The sequence below is a fragment of the Panthera pardus genome, unplaced genomic scaffold (assembly GCF_024362965.1).
Source record: "Panthera pardus isolate Hobbes unplaced genomic scaffold, ASM2436296v1 HiC_scaffold_13, whole genome shotgun sequence".
Classification (NCBI taxonomy): Eukaryota; Metazoa; Chordata; class Mammalia; order Carnivora; family Felidae; genus Panthera; species Panthera pardus.
In genome coordinates, this window is record NW_026526688.1 from 28,320,277 (window position 1) to 28,344,562 (window position 24,286).

The following is a 24,286-nucleotide window of genomic DNA, read 5'->3' on the forward strand; positions in this document are numbered from 1 at the left end:
ATGCATTCAATTTATTTCGTGGTTATATGGTTATTCAGATTGTCTATTTTGTTGTGGTTAAGTTTTGGTAGTTCGTGGTTTTCAAAGAATTGGTCCATATCTTCGAAGTTCGAAGTTTGTGAAAGTAAAGTATTTATTTCCTTATTAACTTTTTAATTTCCCACTTCATTTCTGATATTGGTGATTTGTGTCTTTCTTTTTTATTTCTGTTCTTTCAGTCTTGCTAGAAAGTTATCAATCATTTCAGGGCACAAGCTTTTTGTTTCATTGATTTTTCTCTATTTTCAATTTTATTAATTTCTGCTATTTCTTTATTGTTTCCTTCTTTCTGCTTGCTTTGGGTTTATTTTTGCTCTTCCTTATCTAGTTTCTCAAGGGAAGAACTTAGGTTGTTGATTTAAGATGTTTCCTCATTGCTAATATAAGCATTTAGTGCTATAAACTTCCCTCTCAGCACTGCATCAGTAATCAGCTACATCTTACATGTTTTGATATGTTATGTATCCACTTTCATTCAGTTCTGAATATTTATTTTTTAAGATTTTATTTTTAAGTAATCTCCATACCCAGTGTGGGGCTCGAACTCACAACCCTGAGATCAAGAGTTCCACAGTCCACCAACTGAGCTAGCCAGGCACCCCTCTGTGTAGTTTTTATTAGTTCTTTTGAGTCTTCCTCTTTAACTCATACAATATTCAGGAATGTGTTGTCTGATTTTCTTGTGTTTAGAGATTTTCCTGCTGTCTTTCTGTTAACGATTTATACTTCAATTCCATTATGGCCAAAGAATACACTCAGTATAATTTTAATTATTTTAACTTCATTGAAGTTTGTTTTTTTGAGCAGGGTATAATCTAATCTGTCTCAGTAAATGTTTCAAAAAATATTTTTAAAATGTATATTCTATTGTTGGAGGAGTCTTCTACAGATGTTAGCTAAATCTTGCTGGATGATTGTGTTGTTCAGATCTGTACCCTAGCTGACTTCATATCAGGCCAATAGTTGTATCCCCTGAGAGGGGAAGGTTGAATTCCCCAACTATAATTGTGAATTTGTCTATTTCCCTTTCCAGCTCTATCAGTTTTTACTTTGTGTATTTTAAGGCACTGTTGTTTGGTCCATACACATTTAGGATAATTGTGTGTTTTCTTGGAAGAATTTTATCGTTATGTAAGGTCCCCCTCTGGCTCTGGTAATTTTCTTTTACCTCAAATGTCTGAAGCTTATTTTATCAGATAACAGAGTCACTTCTGCTTTTTTAAATTAATGTTTGCATGATACATCTTTTTCCATCCTTTCACTTTCAACCTTCCTGTGCTTTGTTTATTGCTGTTTTTAAATTTATTTTGAGAAAGAGAGAGCACCAGTGGGAGAGGGGTAGAGAGAGAGGGAGAGAGAGAGAGAATTCCAAGCAGGCTTCATGCTCAGCGCAGAGCCCAACTCGAGGTTCTATCTCATGAATCATGAAATCAAGAGTTGGATGCTTATCAACTGAGCCACCCAGGCGCCCCAACCTATCTGTGTGTGGGGTTTTTTTAATTTTCCTAAAATATTTATTTATTTATTTATTTTGAGAGAGAGAGAGAGAGAGAGAGAGAGAGCAGGAGAGGGACAGAGAGAGAGAGAGAGGGAGACAGAATCCCAAGCAGGCTCTGCACCATCAACATGGAGTCTGAGGCAGGGCTCAAACTTACGAGCTGCCATGAGATCATGATCTGAGCAGAAATCAAAAGTTGGAGGCCTAACCGAATCAGCCACCCAGGCACCCCAATCTATCTGTGTTTTGAATTTGGAGTGGATTTATCCATTCTGACAATCTGTCTTTGAATGGTGCAGTTAGACCACTGCATTTCAGGTACTTGTTGATGTTACTACTTAAGTTTGCTATTTTGTTGTTTGTTTTCTGTTTGTTTCCTCTGTTTTTGTTTCTGTTTGTTCTCTTACTCTGCTTCTCTTTTCTCATCTTCCTTCAAGTTACTTGAATATTTTTTAGGATTTCCTCTTGATTTCTTTATAATATTTTTAAAGTTTATTTATTTTGAGGGGGAGGGGCAGTGAGAGAGGGGGATAGAGAATCCCACACAGGCTCTGCACCGTCATCATAGAGTGGAATGCAGGGCTTAAACTCACACACTGCGACATCATGATTTGAGCCAAAACCAAGAGACACTTAACCAACTGAGCCACCCAGGCACCCCAACTTTCCCTCTTTTAAATACTATTGCCTTGAGTATCGGATGGTATTATAATTTTTGTTCTAATTATTAAATATGATTTCTAAAACTCATGAGTGAAAGAATTGTCTGTTGTATGTACTCAGATTTCTGTTCTTTTCTTTGTTCCTTCTTTCTTCCTGATGCCCCCAAATCCCTTCTTTCATTATTTCTTTTCTGTTTGAAGAACTTCCTTTAGCCAATTTTTATGGATAGTTTCGACCACGACAAATTCTTTTAGTGTTCCCCTGTCTTAGAATGCTTCTATTTCCTTTTATTTCTAAAGGAGAGTTTCACCAGATATAGAATTCTGTTGACAGATCTTTTCTCTCAACACTTGAAAATTATTGTCCCATTTCCTTCTGGTCTCCATGATTTCAGATAAGAAATTGCTGCCGTTTGAGTCAGCGTTCCCCTATAGATAATGCATTGTTTTTCTCTGCCTGCTTTCAAGATTTTTTTCTTTGTTTTTGGTTTTCAAATCCAAGTCTTGGCATGGATTTCTTTGGATTTATCCTGTTTGGGTTTTGCTTAGCTTCTTAAATCTGTAGGCTGTGACTTTGGTCAAATTTGGGAAGTTTCAGCCATTCTTTCTTCGAATTCTCTTTTAGCCTGCTTTTCCCTTGCATTCTAGGACTCCAACTATATGAATGTTGGATCTTTTGTTATTGTCCCACAGGTCCCTGAGGCTCTGTTCATTTTTTTTTCCAGGCTATTTTATTTCTGTTGCTTAGATTGGATGCATTCTATTGTTCTGTTCTGAAGTTCACTGATTCTGTCATCTCCACTCTACTGTTAAACCCATACAATAAGGTTTTCCCCCCTGTTATTATATTTTTCAGTTCTATAATTTACATTTGGTTCTTTTTATTTATAACTTGTATTTCTTTCCTGAAAAAAATTTTTTTACATTTATTTCAAGAAAATTTATAATTGATTAAAAAAAATTTTAAAGCTTATTTATTTTGAGAGAGAAAGAGAGAGAGAGAGAGAGAGAGAGAGAATGCACAAATCGGGTAGGGGCAGATAAAGAGGGAGAGAGAACTCTAAGCAGGTTCCACAATGTCAGCTCAGAGCCTAATGCAGGGCTTGAACTCATGAACTGTGAGATCATGACCTAAGCCAAGATCAAGAGTTGGATGCTCAAACCACTGAGCGACCCAGGTGACCGTATAATTGATTTTTGAAGCATGTTTATGATGGCTGCTTTAAAATCTTTGTCAGATGTTTTCAACATTTTATTAAACTTGCTATTGGCATTAGTTGATTGTCTTTTCTCATTCAACTTGTGACTTGTTTTTGTTTTTGATTTTTTGATTCTTAGTATGATGGGTGATTTTTTTTTCTTTAAAAAATGTTTATTTGAGAGAGAGAGGGAGGATGTGTGTGCACATGTGCAAGTGAGCAAGTGGGGGCTGTGTGGGCAGGGCAGAAAGAGGGAGAGAGGGAATCCCAAACAGGCTCCATGCTGTCAGCACAAAGGATAGGTGATTTTCTTTCTTTCTTTCTTTCTTTTTTTAATTTTTTAAAATTTTTATTTATTATTTAAAAAAATTTTTTTAATGGTTATATTTATTTTTGAGACAGAGAGACAGAGCATGAGCAGGGAAGGGGCAGAGAGAGGGAGACAGAGAATCTAAAGCAGGTTCCAGGCTCTGAGCTGTCAGCACAGAGCCCAACGCAGGGCTGGAACTCATCAACCGCGAGATCATGACCTGAGCTGAAGTTGGACACTCAACCGACTGAGCCACCCAGGCGCCCCAATGCTTATTTATTTTTGAGAGAGAGTGAGACAGAGTGTGATCAGGGGAGGGGCAGAGAAAGAGGGAGACACAGAATCTGAAGCAGGCTCCAGGCTCTGAGCTGTCAGCACAGAGCCTGATGAGGGGCTTGAACTCATGGACGGTGAGATCATTACCTGAGTCGAAGTCAGGTGCTCAACCAACTGAGCCACCCAGGAACCCCAAGGTTGGGTGATTCCCGATTGTATTCTGGACATTTTGTGTATTATGTAAGGGATTCAGATCCTATTTAAATAATTGATTTTAACAAACAGTCACCCTGTTTATGTTTAGCACGTGGGTCCTGGCCTACCTTTCTGGACTGGGGTTCCAAAAGCAGTTTAATTTCCAGAGACTTTGCACTATTATTCAGTGGTTTATCTAGTGTCACTGGGACTCCCACTGGTCCCTGCTGGTAACTCCTGAAAGGGCAAATTATTTTCCCCTGTGGGTACATCTCATTGAGGGAGAAGTGTGGTAGGATCCTCCTAACAGTTTCCTCCCAGATGCTCCAGACTCTCTGGATAGAGAAAGAGAGTCTTGGCCTATAAGGGGAAAGGAGGCTTCTTAGACCAGACCACTTGCTGTTGCTGGATTCTTCTTGCCCATTCTGTCCTGACTCCATATATTAGTCAGTTTGGGCTGCCATAACAAAATGCCACAAATTGGGTGGCCTAAACAACAGACATTTATTTTCTCTGTCTGGAGGTGCTATGGTCTGAATGTTTGTGACCCCCAAATTCATATGTTGAAATTTGGACTCCCAAAGATGATGGTATTAGGAGGAAGAGCCTTTAGGAAGTGCTTAGGTCATGAGGGTGGAGCCGTCATGAATGGGATTAGAGTTCTTATTCTTATAAAAGAAGTCCCGAGGAGTTCCCCTGCCTCTTCCACCATGTGAGAGCACAGGTAGAAGGCACCAGCTATGAACCAGAGAGACGGTCCTCACCAGAAGGTGGCCATGCTGACAACTTGATCATAGACCTCATAGCCTCCAGAGCGGTGAGATGTCTGTTGTTTATAAGCCACCCAGTCTGTGACATTTTGTTATCATAGCCTGAACAGGCCAAGACAGGATGCTAGAAGTCCATGATCAGGGGGCTGGCAAATTCCGTATCTGGTGAAACCTCTCTTCCTGGCTTGTAGGCAGTTCCCTTCTCCCTATGTCCTCACATGGCCTTTCTTCTGAGTGCACAGAGAAGGGGGTGGTACTCCCTGGGGTCTCTGTCTCTTCATGTAGGGACACTAATCATATTGGATATGGTCCCCACCCTTATGACTTCACTTACCCTTAATTACTTCCTTAGAGGTCCCATTTCCAAATACTGCCGCACTGGGGGTTAGGGCTTCAATATGTGAATGTGGGAGGTGGGGGACAGAAACATTGACCTCATGACACCTGGTGACTCTGGGTGGGAGAGAAGGATTTGGGGCCCATGGGGACAAAGGGGCCCATAGGGACAAATCTGCCTGCTGTAGCTGGACCTCTTTGGCTGGTTCTACCTGCCTTGGTATCTCTTGGCAGAAAGGGAAGTCTCAGACCCATTGGGGAATAAGAATGTTTTCCCTGGCCACTTATTTTTGGTAAAACTCCAAATTGAGCCCCATTGCTAGTTGTGTCAGAATCACCTCATATCAGAATTTCAGTCGATTGTGGGGGAGGAATGAGCCTGCCTGGGATTCCCTCTGTTACCAGCCTAGAGATCAGAGAATGCCAGGTCTGGCTTGCCTTCTTCTGTAGGGTGGGCATATATATGTTCTTCCAGTTCCAGAGTACCAAACTTACTCGCTTTCTCCTTACTACCTTTTAGGGATCTCTTTTGTTATTTCCAGGGTTTAAAATTGTGCTTCATGGGGAAGAACAGGGAAAAATGAATCTTCACTACCTGGTCCAGAAAGAAAGCTCTACGCCTCCTTCTGAAAATTGGTGTTATCTTGGTACTAGTATTGATGAAAGGGCTGGGATAGGAAGATTGCATGACTTTCAGTTTGATAAAATTCACTAAGCATTCCAGGTAATCTAGCTAACTGAGATGGAACTCAAGGATTGCCCAAAATGCAGCTAGATGATAAGTATCCTACACGGTACCTTCTTGAATGTCTCTGTATTTCCAAACCACATGGTTTTATCTGGCTGACATTGATGATAATCAGGGCTTCTAAAACCTATGGATCTCAGCCAGCTGGAACTTTTTACAGAACATATGCCCGTTGGAAATTTTTGTTTAATCATTATTTTGATTCAATATGGTAGACTAATCAATACATTGGAATTCAAGTGTAATTTAATGGAAAGAATCTTGGGATAAAAATAAAGAAATCTGGATTCAGGTTTTCTCTCTGTCACTAATTTATCATTCACCTTTGGAGAAATACATTTCTTATTTAAAATGAAAATAATAATTTCCTCCCAGGACTGCGAGAATAAAATGAAATAAAATATGTGAAAGCATTTTGGAAAACACAAAATAGGATATATACGTATGACATCAGTGTTATTCTTCAGTAGGAGCAGTGGCAGTGGCGGATTTTCCTTAATGCATCCACATCCCCAAATGTTACTAATGGCAGATATGAGGTGGTTATCTAGGGTGAAAGCACCTATTATCCTAGCTTGGTTCCAAGACTCTTGATTTCATAACACCCACCTCACTTTATATCTGCTGTACGGCACAAGATGGTTTTTGAAGTTGATGTGAGTAAAAACTGGGTTGAGTCCTTGGTGAGGCACTCATGCTCCCTGCACATATTCGGATCTCAGGGTGTCATGTGCAGAGGCTAGACCAGGAATCAGAAGGCCCGAGCCATTCTGCTCTTTACTCTACTGAGTTATGTAACCTAGGGGAAGTCACTTTAAACTCTGGAACACAGGGGCGCCTGGGTGCCTCATTTAAGTATCTGACTCTTGATTTCAGCGTGGGTCATGATCTCCCTGCATCGGGGATTCGCTCTCTCTACCTCTCTCTCTGCCCCTCCCCCACTGCTCATACTCTTTTTCTCTCTCAAAATAAGTCAACATGACATAAATGCATAGATAAATAAATAACAGATAAATAATAAATAAAAATATTCCACGTGTTGCAAAGTCGCCGCTAGGTTCAGGGTGGTTTAACTGGTCACTGCAGCAACAATCAACCACTGTGGTTTTGCTTGACCAGCAATGCTGTATAGAGTTTAACCAGGCAAGGGGTGGCCTTGTGCTCAGCCTTGCCTCATGGTTCCTTAGCGACGTTTCCTGACTATGCCCCTCCCTCTCCATCCGTGTTACCACGTTGTTATTAAGGTCATTAAGCTCTGACGCCTAGACCATTGCAAAAATCTCCTCGTGGATATCCCAGCTCCCATGTCTTTTCAACAATTCGCCATACATCCCGCAGTAAAGGTCATCTGAGATTGCAGATTTGAAGGAGATCTTAGAGGGAAACTATTCCAGGATTTCCCAAACTATGTTCCTTTGAAGAGCTGTTATACATACCCAGATACACATAATTCTGTGGTTAACTACTCTGGGAAATTCTCTATCGCTCTCTTGCAGATTTACAACTCACAATGTATATTCAAGGCTCTGTGAAATCTTGCTATAGGGAAACCCTCTTACTATTGTTTAACCGAGAGTTCCCCACACTAATTTGACTACAAAACCTTGTTGTTGTTACCACAGAATACCTGTTAACATATCTTAGAAGCAGTGTTCTGAAGAACAGAGTTGAGAAATGCTGATCAGCCAATTTCTAGATGAGGGAACTTGAGTTAAGAGAAGTTAAGTGAACTGTGCAAGGTTACAGGACTATTCAGTGGCACAGCTGTGTCAAAACACCAAGTTTCCCAAATTCCTGATGTTCCAGTGTTTTTTGCATCGCATACACCACCGCCAATAAGCCTGGTCTTAAGACAGACAAACCCCAGGTGCCTGGGTGGCTCAGTCAGTTAAATGTCCTACTCTTGATCTTGGCTTCAGGCCATGATCTCATGGTTTGTGAGTTCGAGCCCCACATCAGGCTACACACTGACAGAGTGGAGCCTGCTTGGGATTCTCTCTTTCTTTCTCCCTCTCTCTCTCTGCCCCTCCCCTGCTCATGTTCTCTCCCTCTCTCTCAAAATAAATAAATAAAACTTGAAAAAAAAGACTGCTGAACCAACAGAAAAGGCTTTCCAAAATAATTTGATTATAAGATATTTCTACACAAGTTTTTTTTTATAATATATATGTGGAATAAATAACAGTGTTGAAACAAACACCCATCACCCAGCCTGAAAAGAATATTATCAGACCCAATGAAGCCACTATAGGCCTGTACCCTGTGGTTATCATTCACCTGCTTTCCTTTTTTTTTTTTTTTTTTTTTTAATTTTTAAAAATTTTATTAGAGAGAGAGCAGGAGCAGGGAAGAGGGGCACAGGGAGAGAGAGAAAATGCTAAGCAGGCTCCATGCTCTGCACGAGCCCCATGAGGGGTTCAATCTCACAACCCTGGAATCATGGCCTCAGCCAAAACCAAGAGTCAGTTGCTCAACCACCTGAACCACCCTGGTGCTCCATCACCTGCTTTTCTTTATAATTTTACCACATATATAGGTACCCCGAAAATACATCATTCTATTGTGCATATCTTGAACATTTAATTAATGGTATTCCTGTAGTTTCCTTCTGCAACTTATAAAGGATTTGCTAATTAATTTGTAAGATTCATCCATTCCTCATTATATAGAATTCCATTGTGTGGATATATCATCATTTATGTATTCATTCTCCTGCCAACTAATATTTGAGTTGTCTCCTTCCCTTTTTATTTTGGTTTATAATAAGCAATGTTGTGTGAAATTGTCTCACATGTACACGCATATCTGATTGTGGCATTAGTATTTCTCTAGGTTTATAACCTCAGAGACAAATCACTGAGTATTAAGATATACACATCTTCAGTTTTACTGAATAATATGAAATAGCTGTTCAATTTACAACTTACATTCATACCAGAGGAGTATGAGGGTTTCTGTTTTTCCACATCCTTGGCAACATTATCTCGCAAGACATTAAAAAAAAAAAGCTGGGGCACCTGGGCGGCTCAGTTGGTTAAGCAACCAACTCTTGGTTTCGGCTCAGGTCATGATCTTGTGGTTCATGAGATTGAGCCCCACATTGGGCTCCATGCTGACAGTGTGGAACCTGCTTGTGATTCTCTCTCTCTCTCTCTCCCTTTCTCTCTGCCCCTCCTCTGCCTCTGCTCTCTCTCTGTCTCAAAATAAATAAAAACTTTAAAAAAACTTTTTTTTAAGTTGTATTACGGAAACTTTCAAACGTGCAAAAATTGTCTTATCACCCATCCTTCAGCTTCCACACTTACCAAGTCATGGCCAATCTTCCATGGGCCATCTTGGAGTATTTTAAAGCTAAAATCACTTCATATTTTAAAACTGCAGAATATATCCTTAAAAAAAAACAGACTCTACCTTTTAAAAATTGTGGTAAAACTTACATAGTCAGGTCCACAAATCTTAAGAGGACAGTTTAGTGTATGGTGAAATTTTACACATGCCTCCAGCTGTGAAACCACCACCCTGATCCAGATATAGAGTATTTACAGTCCCCCGCCCCAAAAAGTTTCTTTTGTATGACCTTATAAAAACATAAGAACGATAGCACTATCACACCCAACTTTAACAATAACTCCTTAACATCATGAAATAGCTGTCGATGTTTACATTTCTTCAATTGTAACATGCTTTTGTTTTTGTTTTTATTTTGTTTGTTTTATTGCCCACTCAAATCAGGGTCCAAATAGAAGCCATCCTTTTTCCTTCCTTGCGGTTTGTTTGATGGACAAACCAGCTTCCCACAGTCTGGGTTTAGTTGAATGCATTTTCCTGGTGCCATTTCACATGTTCCTCTGTTCCCTATTTCCAGTAATGTATTTGTTAAATCCAGAGGCTTGATTAGATTCAGGATCTAGCTTCTGACAAGAGCATTTTGTAAGTCGTGGTGCATTCTTCCATGAGAAGGCACACAATGTTTGGTTGTGTCTGTTTTGTGTGGAAAGGCAGCAGTCACTGTTCATTAATTCATTAGGGTTGTAAAATTGTGAGATGCTATTGTTCCTTTTTCATATATTAGCTAGAACACTTTTCTAAAGGGAGCTTTTCCCTCATTTATTTGGTTACCCTGAAATGCAGGTTATATGGGAAATTGTACATTTAAAATTTTCTATCAACATAAAATATAAAATGATATTGTGGTTTAAATTTTCTATTTCCCTGATTACTAATAACATTTTCGTATGTCTCATTCTCTTCCTTACCTGTTCTCATCTTTTGTACATTTCCCCACTGAATTGTGTGTCTTTTTCTTATTGATTTTTAAGAGTTGTTCACATATTTTGGATACTGATTCTTTGTTGGTTGCAAATATCTCTTCCCAGTTTGTGGAGTTTAATTTTGGCTTCTGAGAATGTTCTTTGTTACCAGCTTGAATATGCATTTTTTAAAATGTTCATTTGGCCATGCAAAGGGCATAGATATACACCACTAGCAACATGTGCTGTAATTGTAATGTGAGGTTTGCTGGGGAACTTACAGGCAAAGAATCTGCAGAGTGCACGGATCCCCCCACCCTCCACTATCACAAGTGTAGGTGTGCTTAGACAAGGCACAATTTTTTTTTAATTTTTAAAATTTATTTTATTTATTTATTGGGGGGGGGGCAGAGAAATAGAGGGAGAGAGAGAATCCCAAGCAGGCTCTGCGCTGTCAGCCCAGAGCCCGACATGGGGCTCCATCTCACAAACCATGGGATCGTGACCTGAGCCAAAATCAAGAGTCAGACACTCAATGGAGTGAGCCACCTAGGTGCCCTAAGGCATAATTAATTTATAGGGAAATTATAATATGATAATAGGAGCTTCAAGGAAATTAGCTCTTTCTAAAGGAGGAAGCTCTGGACCTCAGCCATTGGCAAGGCTATCTTCTGCTGAACTAACATAGACCTGCTGAAGCAGCTACTTGCTAAGCTACAGAAATGGGAGAGGAAACGAGGCTCCAGTGCCATCTGGATTTGTCTCTCCTTATATCTGAGGTGTTTTGTAATGGGATGTTTTTTCAGGTTGCCGTGCCTGCCATTTTACCAGATATGGAAGTCCTCCAAAGAATGTTTTTGAGGTCAACAGAATGCTCGCATTTAGACTGTGCATAGAATAATATAAGCCACACTACATGTTGCTGCCAGATTAAACTTCCTGAAAATTTCATGTTGTTCATGTTAGCTTCTGGCTCAAAAGCTTTCAGTAGTACCCCAATTCCTACATATTAATGGCCATGTGCTTTAGCTGGACATTCAAGGCCTTCTGCAATTGTGCCCCAGTCAGTTCTTCAACCTTGCCTTTATGCAAATTTCCACCCTACTAAATTGGACTCGTTATTGTCCTTTAAGAGCACCAAGGAATTCTACTGCCTTCTCTCTTCCCTCCAATTAGCCAAGTCATAAGTGTCCTCTAAGATACAAAACAAATTCTCCCTTCTCTGGCAAATGTCCCCTGACCACTCTTGTCTTTTGTGAACAATTTGATTATTGAGTAGGAATGATGACTTTTGACAGTTAGTGCTCACCAAATACCCATGTGCTCTCCACATTTCCCAGCCCCCTTTGCAGTGGGGTGGGGCTACGAGACTAGTTCTGGCCAGAGGACTATGAAGAAGTGACACATGTCAATGGGCCCACAGCAATTAGGAATTCATGCATTTTCCTTTACCCTTGATTCCACTTCTGTGGCAACCATGTGTCCTAGATGGGGTTGATGCAATACGGGAGGGGACCATCCTACCCACACAGAACTTTATGTGAAAGAGAAATAAATCATAGAACTTTGAGGGTTGATCTGTAACATTGACCAGCCTATCCTTTTTAATGCAGACCTCATTTGATTTGGACAATATAAAAGTATCCTGCTTCTTGACTCTAACATTATTTTTCTTGTGGTTACTCATTATTTTTGCCTGCCAAGCACCACCACTTCTTACTCTGAACAATATCCCCTATTGCAGAGGGATGATCCCTGTGGCAGTGGCTGGTTCTTGTAGCTCCTCATTGACCCACTCAGGGCACCTGATGCAAGCTAAGCCATGATCTCCTCCTCATTATTTTTGACTTGGAATCAAAAGAGTCAGCTCAGACTTTTCTAGTGACAAGATACAAAGTTTTATATACTGGACCTCTAGGATATAAAACTGGGGGCTGCCAGCAGCCATGTTCTGATATGTGGAGAAAGCAAATCTGCAAGAGGACTGAGTTGACACAGGGAAGCAGAGACATTTAAGACCCTGCTTCCAGTTGTTCCTGAGACCTCCATGTTTCTTAATGCTTCCTTACCTTCATGTATCAAAACTTTCTTGGATTCCAAGAGGCAATAAATCCCGTCTAAGTCAGGTACCTTAGACTGTCACCAGTGTCTATCATCTGCAACCTAGTGAGTCCAACTGACATCTGTCTACTCTTTCCCCTGTAGAAGTATCACCAAACTAATATAATAGGAGTTTGGAGAAATGGTTGCCTCTGAGTTTGCCTCCACGTGGTAATGTTCCTTAAGGGTACAGGATGCTCTGATCCATAGCCAAGTATAATCTTGTCAGATGCCTTCTACCTTTCTGTCAAAAAGAGCTACATGTAGTATGGCTGCACAGAACCATGGAGAATGGGCTGGAAAATGAAAGGAGTAGGAACCCCGAAGGTACAAACTTAGCCATGCAGGAGGAAACTGAACCACAGGCTGGTTATATGGTGTTAATGGACTTAATGAGACTATCTTTAGACACCAAGGGTTATAGAGTTCTCAAGTCATGCTTCAGCAGGAAAGAGAGTGTTTTCTTTAAAATGTGTTAACTGAAATATTGCAGCAGATGCTATGGATGCCCACCAAATATCTCTTCAATCCATCCCTGAGATCACTGACAGTACCTGAGTCTCTTGTGTGCTTCCTCAGCTCACGTGCCAGACAAAGCTGGAAGTACCAGGGAGGGAAAGCCCCCAAGAGTAATTTTAATCCAAGAGGGATGAGAGTTCTTGGATAAATACTCCAATATTCTCACTCCTTGATCGGACAATTCTGAGGTGCATTCTGTTGTCTTAAAGAAACCTCACCCAGGGGTGGGGGGAGGGGCTCCTGGGTGGCTCAGTCAGTTAAGCATCTGACTCTTGATCTCAGCTCAGGTCTTGGTCTCAGTGTCGTTGAGTTCAAGCACCACATTGAACTCCACACTGCTCATGAAGCCTATTTAAAACAAACAAACAAACAAAAAACCAACCAACCAACCAAACAAAAAAATGTATTTACCCTGTGTAAACAGCACATTTCACATGTCTATCATTCTCCCCCTTTCCTGAAATTCCCTGCCATCCCTTTGTGCTCAACCCTCTCTCACCCCCAACCCCTGATAGCCACTGATCAGTTTTATGTCTTTCTTCCAGAAGGTCATATAAATGGAATCATTCATTATATAGCTTTTTTGAGTCTAGCTCCTTTCACTTAGTAAAATGCATTTGAGATTCATTCAAGTTGTTGAGAAGATTGGTATTTTTTTTATTATTGCTGAGTAGTATTTAATACATGAATATATCATACTGTGTTTATCCATCCACCAATTGGAGAACATTTGGGTTGTTTCCAGTCTTTGAAGGTTATAGACAATGCTATTAGGTTTTTGACTGAATATAAATTTTAAGAGTGGGATTGCAGAGTCATATGGTATGTTTATAAGAAGCTGTTGAATTGTTTTCCAACCAGCAATTCAGGAGTTATAGCTGCTCCACATCCACATCAGTACTTGGTGATTCTCAGTTTTTAAAATTTTAGCCATTCTGATAGGTGTATAATGTGATCTCACTGTGATTTTAATTTTCATTTCCCCATTGACTAATTATGTTGAGCATTTTTTCATGTGCTTAATCACCGTTCATGTATCTTCTTTGTGTATCTGTTCAAATCTTTAATCCATTTTTTTAAGTTTATTTATTTTGAGAGAGAGAAAGAGAGAGTGTGAGCAGGGGAGGGGCAGAGAGAGGGAGAGAGAGAATCCCAAGCAGGCTCCATGGTCAAGGCAGAGCCCTATGGGGGGCTTAATCCCATGACTGTGAGATCATACAGATGGTGCCCCACTTACAGTGGTTTGACTCAATGATTTTTTGACTCTGTGAGGGTGTCAAAGTTATATGTATTCAGTAGAAGCTATATTTTGCATTTTGCCTCTTGATCTTTTCCCAGGCTAGCAGTATGTGGTATGCTCCTCTCCCGTAATGCTAGGTAGTGGCAGTGGACTGTGGCTCCTAGTCAGGCACACATGAGAGTTAACCATCTGGAACTTTTTTTGAGGGTCATCCCACTCAACCTTTTCAAATCACGGATATACCTTTTAATCGGAAGACTATATTTTAACATAAAGATGGAAGAAGCTCACCATGCCCTTAGCTGAGTTATTTTCCAGAGAAGCAATCTCTATTTTCTTTTTTAAAACATTTTTTAAACATTTATTTATTTTTGAGAGACAGAGAGTGGGCGAGCATGAGTGGGGGGGGGGGGGGCAGAGTGAGGGAGGGAGACACAGAACCCCAAGCAGGCTCCAGGCTCTGAGCTGTCAGCACAGAGCCTGACACGGGGCTCGAACTCCTGAATGGCAACATCATGACTTGAGCTGAAGTCGGACGCTTAACTGACTGAGTCACCCAGGCGCCCTGCAGCAGTGTCTATTTTCGCATTGCACAGCATATTGTAGAAACATGGCTTTCGTCAACTTTTATTTTATGTGGTCACATGCAAGCGTATCAGTCAAGGAGCTTACAGACTGAAAACTTATGTCCTAACTTGTGGTTGTGCTTCTGTTGAAATAAATATGTGCACTCTCTCCTGTGGTCTTGACAGCAGCTCTGAGCAGGAGGCACGCCATTATCACTAGCCCAGTTTTACAAATAAGGAAACCACATCTAAGCAAAATGAAACACCTTTCCCAAAGTTGATACTTAACAAGGGGCAGAGCTTGGGCTCAACATAGATGCCCTGTCTTGAAATTTGCTGCATTTTCTGTGACACCAGTTTCACTCAAAAGAAACACAAATCAACACTAAGCAGTAAGTCCATGATCTCAAACCACTGTTCATATTTTATCATATATAGCTCAAAAAGCTCATTTATTCAATAGTAGCCAGTATGAAGAACTCATTTGTAATTCATTTCTAAACCTCTGTTATTGAAAGTATCAACAAGTGCTTAAAGTGTTTGTTAGTGATTCTGTGACAGAAGCCAAGGGATAAAACTACTTCCGTAATCTCCACATACACACTCCTCCGTTTTTCTTCACTGGCTACTGTTCAGTTCAGATTGACATTCAAGATGCAAACAAAATTTGTTGAATCAGACCAGGTTGTTGCTTGTAGCTCAGAATCTCTGACAGCAAGTGTAATGGTCTCCAGTCAGCCAGAAATCAAGATCAGCCCCCATAAGTTCCAGACAGTTTCTGAGAAAATAAGGCTTTTCAAAAAAACATTTTCTAGAATGCTCAACTGAGGTGGCTTCTAACTTGAAAGACCATTCAGCAGACTTGCATCATGGCTAAAAAAACCAGAATTGGGGCACTTGGGTGGCTCAGTTGGTTAAGCTCTTGATTTCGGCTCCAGTCATGGTCTCACAGTTGGTGAGATCGAGCCTTATATCAGGCTCTGCTCTAACAGTGTGGGGTCTGCTTAGGATTCTCTGCCTCTCTCTCTGCCCTCCTCCACTTGCATGTGCTTGCCCTCTCTCTAAAATAAAAAAAAGAAAAAAAGAAAAAGAAATGATCTAGCCAAGTCTGCCTATAATGATTTCCACATGCTTTAAATAGGCATAAGCAGCTATAACAGAAGTGTCAGATGAGGCTATTACGCTATTTAGTCTTTAAAAGTCAATAAACATTCTAGCAAACTCATATGCTTGCTCTTATTTTTTTTTAAGGTGGTGAAGTAAAGAGGGGAATTAGAGACCATTATTTATTTAAAAACTATTCATTCTACAAATATTAGTCCACTGTGTACCAGTCACACAACCTAAGTGAATGTATTATTTTCTTATGTTAATAATGGAAATTAAGTAAGTTTCGGTTAAGATACAAGTGGCAATACCAGGCATACCTGAGCATACGTGAAACCCCAAATATTAGTTGTTTTAGAACATTAAAAAAATTTTCTTTTAATGTTTATTTATTTTTGAAGGTGAGAGAGACAGAGCATGAGCGGGGGAGGAGCAGAGAGGGAGACACAGAATCCGAAGCAGGCTCCAGGCTCCGAGCTGCCAGCACAGAGCCCCATGCGGGGCTCAAACTCACAAACTGTGAGATCATGACTTGAGTGGAAGTCGGACACTTAACTGACTGAGCCACCGAGGTGCCCCTGTTTTAGCACATTTTTTAGATCAACAAATGCACTTTCTGAAGTATTCATGCCAGATACTATAGATATCATTGTGTTAGGTAATTCTGTCAGAGTTAAATCAGTGTCGTGAATGTTTAGAGATAATGTAGAGAGTGAGCTTACTATGCCTAAAACAACCAGGGGGATGAGATGGAAAAGGGGTGGTTGAGAGTAGGAGATGCAGGTGGTGGACAGTGAAGTGAAAGAAACAAGGGGACCTAGAGTAATAGAAAGCTGAATGTAAACGTAATCCCATCACTTGTTTGCTCAAAACCTTCAAATGCTGAGAACACCACTGATAGTTTCCTACCCAATAGCTCTGACTCTTCCTTTCCTTTCCTTCTCTGCAGATAGAAGCCATTTCCCATCTCAAAGGGTGAAAATGCCACATATGTACTTTCCCAGAATTCAGCGCAGCTAGGAGTTCACATGTGACTGGGTTCTGGCCAATGAGAATGGGGAATTCTGCTAGAAGCTTCTGGAAAAGACTTTCTTCCCTGTTTGCACAGACTCAGCCTACCTTTTCCAGGCCATTGAACATAATTTTGTAAAGATCTGATCCTTGCAATTGCTGCACCGATTTGGGCACTATAAGAGGAGATATCATGGGACAATAAGAAGAGGTGCCACACAGAGAATGGCAGACAGAAAGATGAACCCACCCAGGGACCACACTTCTCATTATGTGAAATGTTAAAAAAAGTTTTCCTTGTTTAAGTCACTTTTAGTTGAGTTTTTTGTTGTTGCTACCTGCAGCTGAAAACATCCTAATGAACACACTTCATTACTGCCTTAGGATAAAGGTGAAATCACTTCCTGTAACTAATAAAGATTTCAAACTCAAATAATCTGGCCCCCTCTGCCTTTCTAGGCTCATCTCTCATTTCTGCATTCTTTATTTTTTTTTCAATTCTCTAGCCGAAGACCCTCTCTTTCCTTTTCAGGCTAGCTGGAGCCACTCCAACCATTCCTACTTTAACTAGTCCTTACTGCTCATCCATTAGAACTTGGTGAGGGGCACCTGGGTTGGCTCAGTAGGTTAAGCGTCCGACTTTGGCTCAGGTCATGATCTCGGGGTTCCTGTGTTCGAGCCCTGCATGGGGCTCTGTGGTGACAGCTCAGAGCCTGGAGCTTACTTCGGATTCTGCGTCTCCTTCTCTTTCTGCCCCTTCCCCACTTAGACTCTCTCTCTCTCTAAATAAACATTAAAAAAAAAAAAAAAAAAGAACTTGATGAAATGTCACATCCTCCTAGAAGCTTCTACTGACCACCCAGAGTATGTATCTGCCACATTTACGAAATCCCTAGATATCTGAACTTCCACAGTTATAGCACACATTCCATTTTACTGTAACTGCTTAACAAATCGTCTACACCATGAAGGTTGGGTTTGTGGCTCTCTTGTTCATTACTGAATCCTAAGAATCTATATGGTACCTAGCAGTCATATCTGTGGAACATGTGAATAAGCAAAATAATTTCAAAGATCAATTAGAAAAAGGCAAACATCTCACTAGAAAAATACACAAAGACATGATAGGCAATTTCCAAATGGTTATAAACAGATGAAAAGATGGCCAGCCCCTATAACAATCGAGAAATACAAATTAAAAGAATAATATTTTTCAGGGCACCTTGCTGGCTCAGTTGGTAGAATATGCGATTCTTGACCTTGGGGTTGTGAGTTCAAGCCCTATGTTGGGCGTAGAACTTACTTAAAAATACATACATACGTGGGGTGCCTGGGTGGCTCAGTTGGTTAGATGTCCTACTTCAGTTCAGGTAATGATCTTGTGGTCCGTGGGTTCAAGCCCCTCATTGGGCCCTGGTGCTCACAGCTCACAGCCTGGAGCCCACTTCGGATTCTGTGTCTCCTTCTTTCTCTGCCCCTCTCAAATAAATAAATATTTTTAAAAATTTAAAAAACACACATACATACATACCTACATAAAGGTATAAAAACAGAGTAATATTTTTCACCAACAGATTGACAAAATGAACAAAGGTTTTTCCCATGTTGGGAATGTTGCAGTGAAATGGGTACTCTGAGATACTGTAAGAGCAAGTGTAAATTGCATAAATTTTCTAACCATAAAATATCAATACTTAAACTTGCCTACCATCTAACCTAGTAATTTATTTAGAATGCATTCCAAGAAAATAATCAATGTACAAAGATGTTTGTATATGGATGTTCACCATAGTATTGTTTAACATTAAAAACTGTAAGCAACTTAAATGTACATCCATACAGAACTTGTGCACACACAGTAGAATTCTACAAAGCTTTAAAAAAGATGAGACAGGAAAAACCTAGATGTCTTGATTTGGATAAATGTTCATAATACGTGTATAACTGAAAAAAGCAAGTATCAAGTATTAGTAAATAATGATGCCACTTAAAATACATGTTAAAAACTAAATACCAAATTTAAAACAATTAAACTGATTAATAAATCAGTTGAAACACACTGTTCAGAGAACATCTTGGACCAAGATGAACATATCCAGCCACTAGTTTTGGAACTTTTCAGTCAGCGAATGTTCACTTTACATTCACAACAGTTAATCATACTCCAAAAAGGCACACATTATAAAGTGGGTCACTTAGAGTGAAAATTATAGCAATGTTTAGGATTACCGGGACCCTAAATTTACACACACACACACAGACACACACACACACACAGAAAAGATCTAGTTTTGCAAATTTTCACCCAGTGATGCTTATCTTCCCTAACTAGTCCTATTTTTTTGCCTCTTAAAAATGTATATATTTATTTTACCCTAAAGCTGATTTGATAAGACTCTTCTCATGTGAAGAGAAATAAGCTTCTAATAAAAATGAAGAAATGCTTGTTTTTCTTTTTCCTGTTGGACAGCCTAAAAAGAGGGGAGAAGTTTAAGATGTTAACTGAATAACAAAATGTGGGAAAAAAGAAGAATCTGGGTGCAAACTACTTTCTTCGATCAAGCCTCCAGGTGAGAACCCCATTTTCACTCTCACTTGCGAGGTGCCAGCTGGTGTCAAGCCCTGGGTCTTTGGGGGATTCCTCAGTGTAAGGTTGCTTCTCAGTGCTCTCCCATCAGATTTAGGATTGGGTTTCTCCGTGTTTGTTTACATGCTTTGCAGTTGCCCAAACTGTATTGCTGGTGTTTTCTTTCATTCTCTTTATCCTTGTTTGTTTATGCCTTAAAATAATGATGACAACAACACATCCTTTTCATGTTTTTATCAGAGGATTTGGAACAGAGTGGATAGAAATGTGTATGTTTAGCCTGCCATCTTGAAACCATAAAATGTGACAATCCCTGTAAAGTTTGGAGCACGGTCCCCTGGTCGATGCTGTCAGCTGCTATTATTTTTATTAGTGGTCTTGTTCTCTTACATCTGACTGCTTGGCCTCTTTCTTGGCTTGTCTTTCTCCTTGTTCTGTCTAAGCTTAGATATTTCCTAAGATTCTACTCTCTGACCTCTTATTGTTGAAGCTCACCTATGATTTCAATTCAGATGGCACCCAATTATATACATTATCTCCTATTTCTTCCGGGCTACGGACTCATTTTCCAATAATCAGTGCAATTCTGACACTAGCAAGCCTCATATGCCTGATGCTGAGCTCCTTATCCATAAAACCAGGGATCCCTGAACACCTCTCTTTCTTTCTTTCTTTCTTTCTTTCTTTTTTTTTCCATTTAGGAATTGGCATCACCAAATCCTTGAAGCCTTGAAACCTGCCAGTTAGTTCAAATGTCTTATTTTCCCTTAACCTCTACACTCAATCATTTGTCAAATTATGTACCTTCCCTTTTGGAAATGGCTTTCATTTCCATCTTTTTTTTTTTTTTTTTCACTGCTTGTCCGGTGGGAAAAAAAATCTACTTTACTAGCCATTAAAGATTTCTTTCTAAAGGGCAATTCTTAATAATGACTAAATGAACTAAATCCTCAGTCTTTCCTCCTAACACTCGTAGTCTCTCCACATTCCAGACAAGTTAGAGTATTGTAGACAATTGTTAATTGTAACAATTGTTAATTTAGCATTTGACCTTTGATTGTTTATAAGTGATTCTCCAAAAGGCCAGAGGCATTGCTAATTTATTATTTTCCTGAAGCACAATTCAAGTTCCATGTGCTATAAAGTTGGAAATAGGAAAAGTCACTTAATTATAAGTTGGCCTTGCCAACTGACCCACAACCACACCTCAATCTGGTTTTGTTGTTTTCTATTTATCATCATTGTAGTCAGCAATTTTTGTTAAAGTTCTGAAGGGACCATCTATATTTTCCCACTTTACTGTCTTCCAGAAGCACAAGTATATGCTAGAAATGGCCTTTGTGATTCTTGTTTTATAGACAGAACTCGTGTCAAGGGTTACTCTCCTTGCTGATCCTTGAGAATGCCCCCTGCGTTCTGGTTTCCAGAGCCTTGCCTTCATTGTTCCCTCCCCTAGTGGTTTCATTATATATTGCTCCCTAAGTACCCCCCCCCCCCCCCAAACCTAGTGGTTTAAAGTGATAATCATTAATTTGCTCACAAATGTGTTTACAGTCTGGTCAGGATTCTGACACAACAGCTTGTCTCTGTTTCATGTGATATCGGCTGGAGTGGCTCAGTGTGGACGATCTACCTCCAAGATGGCTCACTCACAAGGCTGGTGGCTGGCATGGGCTGTCACAGGGAGCTCCGATGAAGCTGTGGGTAGCGGGGTTTGGGGAGACGGCTAGGGCTTGAATTTCTTCCATGTGGGCCTCTTCAGGTGGCTGCTTGGGATTTCTCATTACATGAAAGCTGGGTTCCAAGACGGAGGAAGCAGGAGCTGCCAGACAGAATCCTGTCTGGGCTCAGAATTCCCAGAATGTTTCTCCTCCAAACTCTCTTCGTCAAAGCAGAAACAGGCCCAGCTCAGATTCAAGGGGAGGGCACAGAAGTTACAACTCTTGATGGCAAGAGTGGCAATGCATGTACAAAATGGTGACATTTTGGGGGGCCATGTTTGAAGACTAGTTACCACCACTCACTCACCATATTGCCACAACAATACATGTCCCTCTCATATAAAAAATACACTTATCTTTCCCTCTAAAACATGAAAATATCCATCCCATTATACATTTGTTCATAGTCTCGGATGGGGGCGAACAAACCACAGAATAAGGGCCAAACCTGACCTGTGGACTATTTTTGTACAGCCCTGTGATAAGAATGGTTTTTATATTTTTAAAGGGGTATAAAAAACAAAATCAAGAATAGGAACCATCACACAAATTTGACCTGCAAAGCCTCAAATATTTACTCTCTGGTCCTGTACAGAAAAAGTTTGCCAACTGCTGGTCTAGGATATCCCCTTTTAAATGGGGTCTAAATGTAGGTGTGGCTCCTGCAGATGTCCTTCCTTGACTATGGCTCCTCAGACATGAATTCTCTTGATCTGGAGACCAGTGAACTAAACAAAGTATCTGTCTCTCACACACTCAACATCTAATGGTAAGATAGGGACAGAAAACCTGTAATAGACACTCTCATTCAAAAAGGGGAGAGGCAGGGAGCCTGGGCGGCTCAGTTGGTTAAGCATCCCATTCGGCTCAGGTCATGATCTCACAGTTCATGAGTTGGAGCCCCGCATCAGGCTCTGTGCTGACAGCTTGGAGCCCGGAGTCTGCTTTGGACTCTATGTCTCTCTCTCTGCCCTTCCCCTGCTCACTCACTCTTCTCTCAAAAATAAATAAACATTAAAAAAATTAAAACAACAACAAAAAAGGGCGGGGGGGAGAGGGGCACCTGGGTGGCTCAGTCAGTTGAGCGTCCAACTTGGGCTCAGGTCATGACCTCACGGTTCAAGAGTTCGAACCTCACATTGGGCTTGCTGCTGTCAGCCTGTCAGCGAAGAGCCCACTTTGCTTCAGAGCCTCTGTCTCCCTCTCTCTGCCCCTCCCCCACTTGCACTCTCCCCCAAATAAATAAATACAAAAAGGGAAGAAAAGGAGAGGGACATGGAAAGTGACCCATAGCAATTCTGAAATTCATCTGTTCAAATGACACCAGTTCCTTCACTCGGCTCACTCCTGCTCTCTGGAAATGATTCTCAGGGGCTTTATGCTCCATCTTGAGTCATCCTCCCTTTTGAAAACAACCCATCATGGCAGATGAGTAGCGTCCTCAGCCTGCTTCCTGCCTGTAAAGTTGTAGCTCCAGAGGCCTCTTTTCATTATGAACAGTCTCTTTTTCAGTGCAAGCTAGGAGAGATCCTTTAAAAGCCATAGGTTTCGTATACTTCAAGTTATAATCATGTCCCTTAGGCAAAAGCCATACTCCTATTTCTTTCCAATGGAGGCCCTTCTCTGCACTGGGCCAGTGTGAGATTGGTGTGGGCAACACCATCCAGATTTTTAGAAGCCCTGCTATCTAGTTGAAAGGATCTATTGGTACCACCTTAAATCTTTGAGTTATCAATTTATCTATTGCTGCATAACAAGGTACCCAAACTTAATGGCTTAAAACAGCAATCTGTTATTACCTCACAGTTTCTGTTGATTAGAACACCAAGGCTCTGCTTAAGCTGGGGTCTTTTGCCTCAGGTCTCTCAAAACCTGCAACCAAGTGTCAGCTGGGGCTGTGGTCTTGTTTCAGTCAACTCAGGGTACCATAACAAAATATCATAGTTCTGGAAGTTCACAAGTCCAAGATCACGGTGCCAGCCAGTCTAGTTCTTGGTGAAGGGCTTCTTCCCGGTTTGGGGATGGCCACCTTCTCGCTGTATCCTCACAGAGCAGACAACAGAAGCTCTGATGTCTCATAAGGGCACTAATCCCATCATGGGGGCTCCATTCTCATGACCTCATCTAAACTTAATTACCTCCCAAAGGCTCTAATACCATCACATTGGGGGTTAGAGCTTCATTATATGAATTTGGGGGGGGGGGGTACAAACATTCAGTCCATAACAGGTGTCATTTAAGGCTGCAGTTATGGAAGATCCACTTCCAAGCTTGTCACATGGTTGTTGGCGGCAGGATTCAGTTCCTTGTGCATTGTTGGATTGAAAGTGCCATTTCCTTACTGGTGCTTGGATGGAAGCCTCCACTGCTCCTTGTCACATGGGCCTCTCTCTAGGGCCACTGGCATCACAGTAGCTGGCTTCCATCAAAGGTAGCAAGTGAGAGAGCAAAGAGGGTGTGTAAAAAGGGAGCCATGGTCTCTCTGTAATCTGATCTTAGAAGTGATATCCATCACTTTTACCAGGCTCTGTTCATTAAAAGCAAGCTCACACTCAAGGGGAGGGGACTGCACAAGGGCTTGAAGACCAGGAGGTAGGGAACATTGGGGGCCATGGTGGAGGCTGCCTACCACAGGATCTTTGAGCTGTACCCTTGTCTTGAACTTCACCTAAGGCCATATCCCCCCACCCCCGCTTTTTTTTTTTAATGTTTATTTATTTTTGAGAGAGTGAGACAGAGTGTGAGCAGGGGAGGGACAGAGAGAGAGGGAGACCCAGAATCTGAAGCAGGCTCCAGGCTCCGAGCTGTCAGCACACAGCCTGACATGGCGCTTGTACTCAAGAACCAAGAGACCATGATCTGAGCCACCCAGGTGCCCAAAGGTCGTATTTTCATGATCGCACCCTGGATTTGACCTTTGCTCCGAGGCCATTTCTTATTTTGAGAGTTTTGTCCTCTGGAGAAACTAGGAACGACAGTTTTATTTCAAACCCAGGAAGTCCTGGCTTCTTTATGTTTCCTCTAAATTGGGATAAAAATTGAACAGTTTCTTTTTTTTTTTTGGCTCATCTCACTTGTAGTATAAGTATCTGAAAGAAATTCTTCAACTTTTTTTTTTCTAGTTTTTTAATATTTATTTTTGAGAGAAAGAG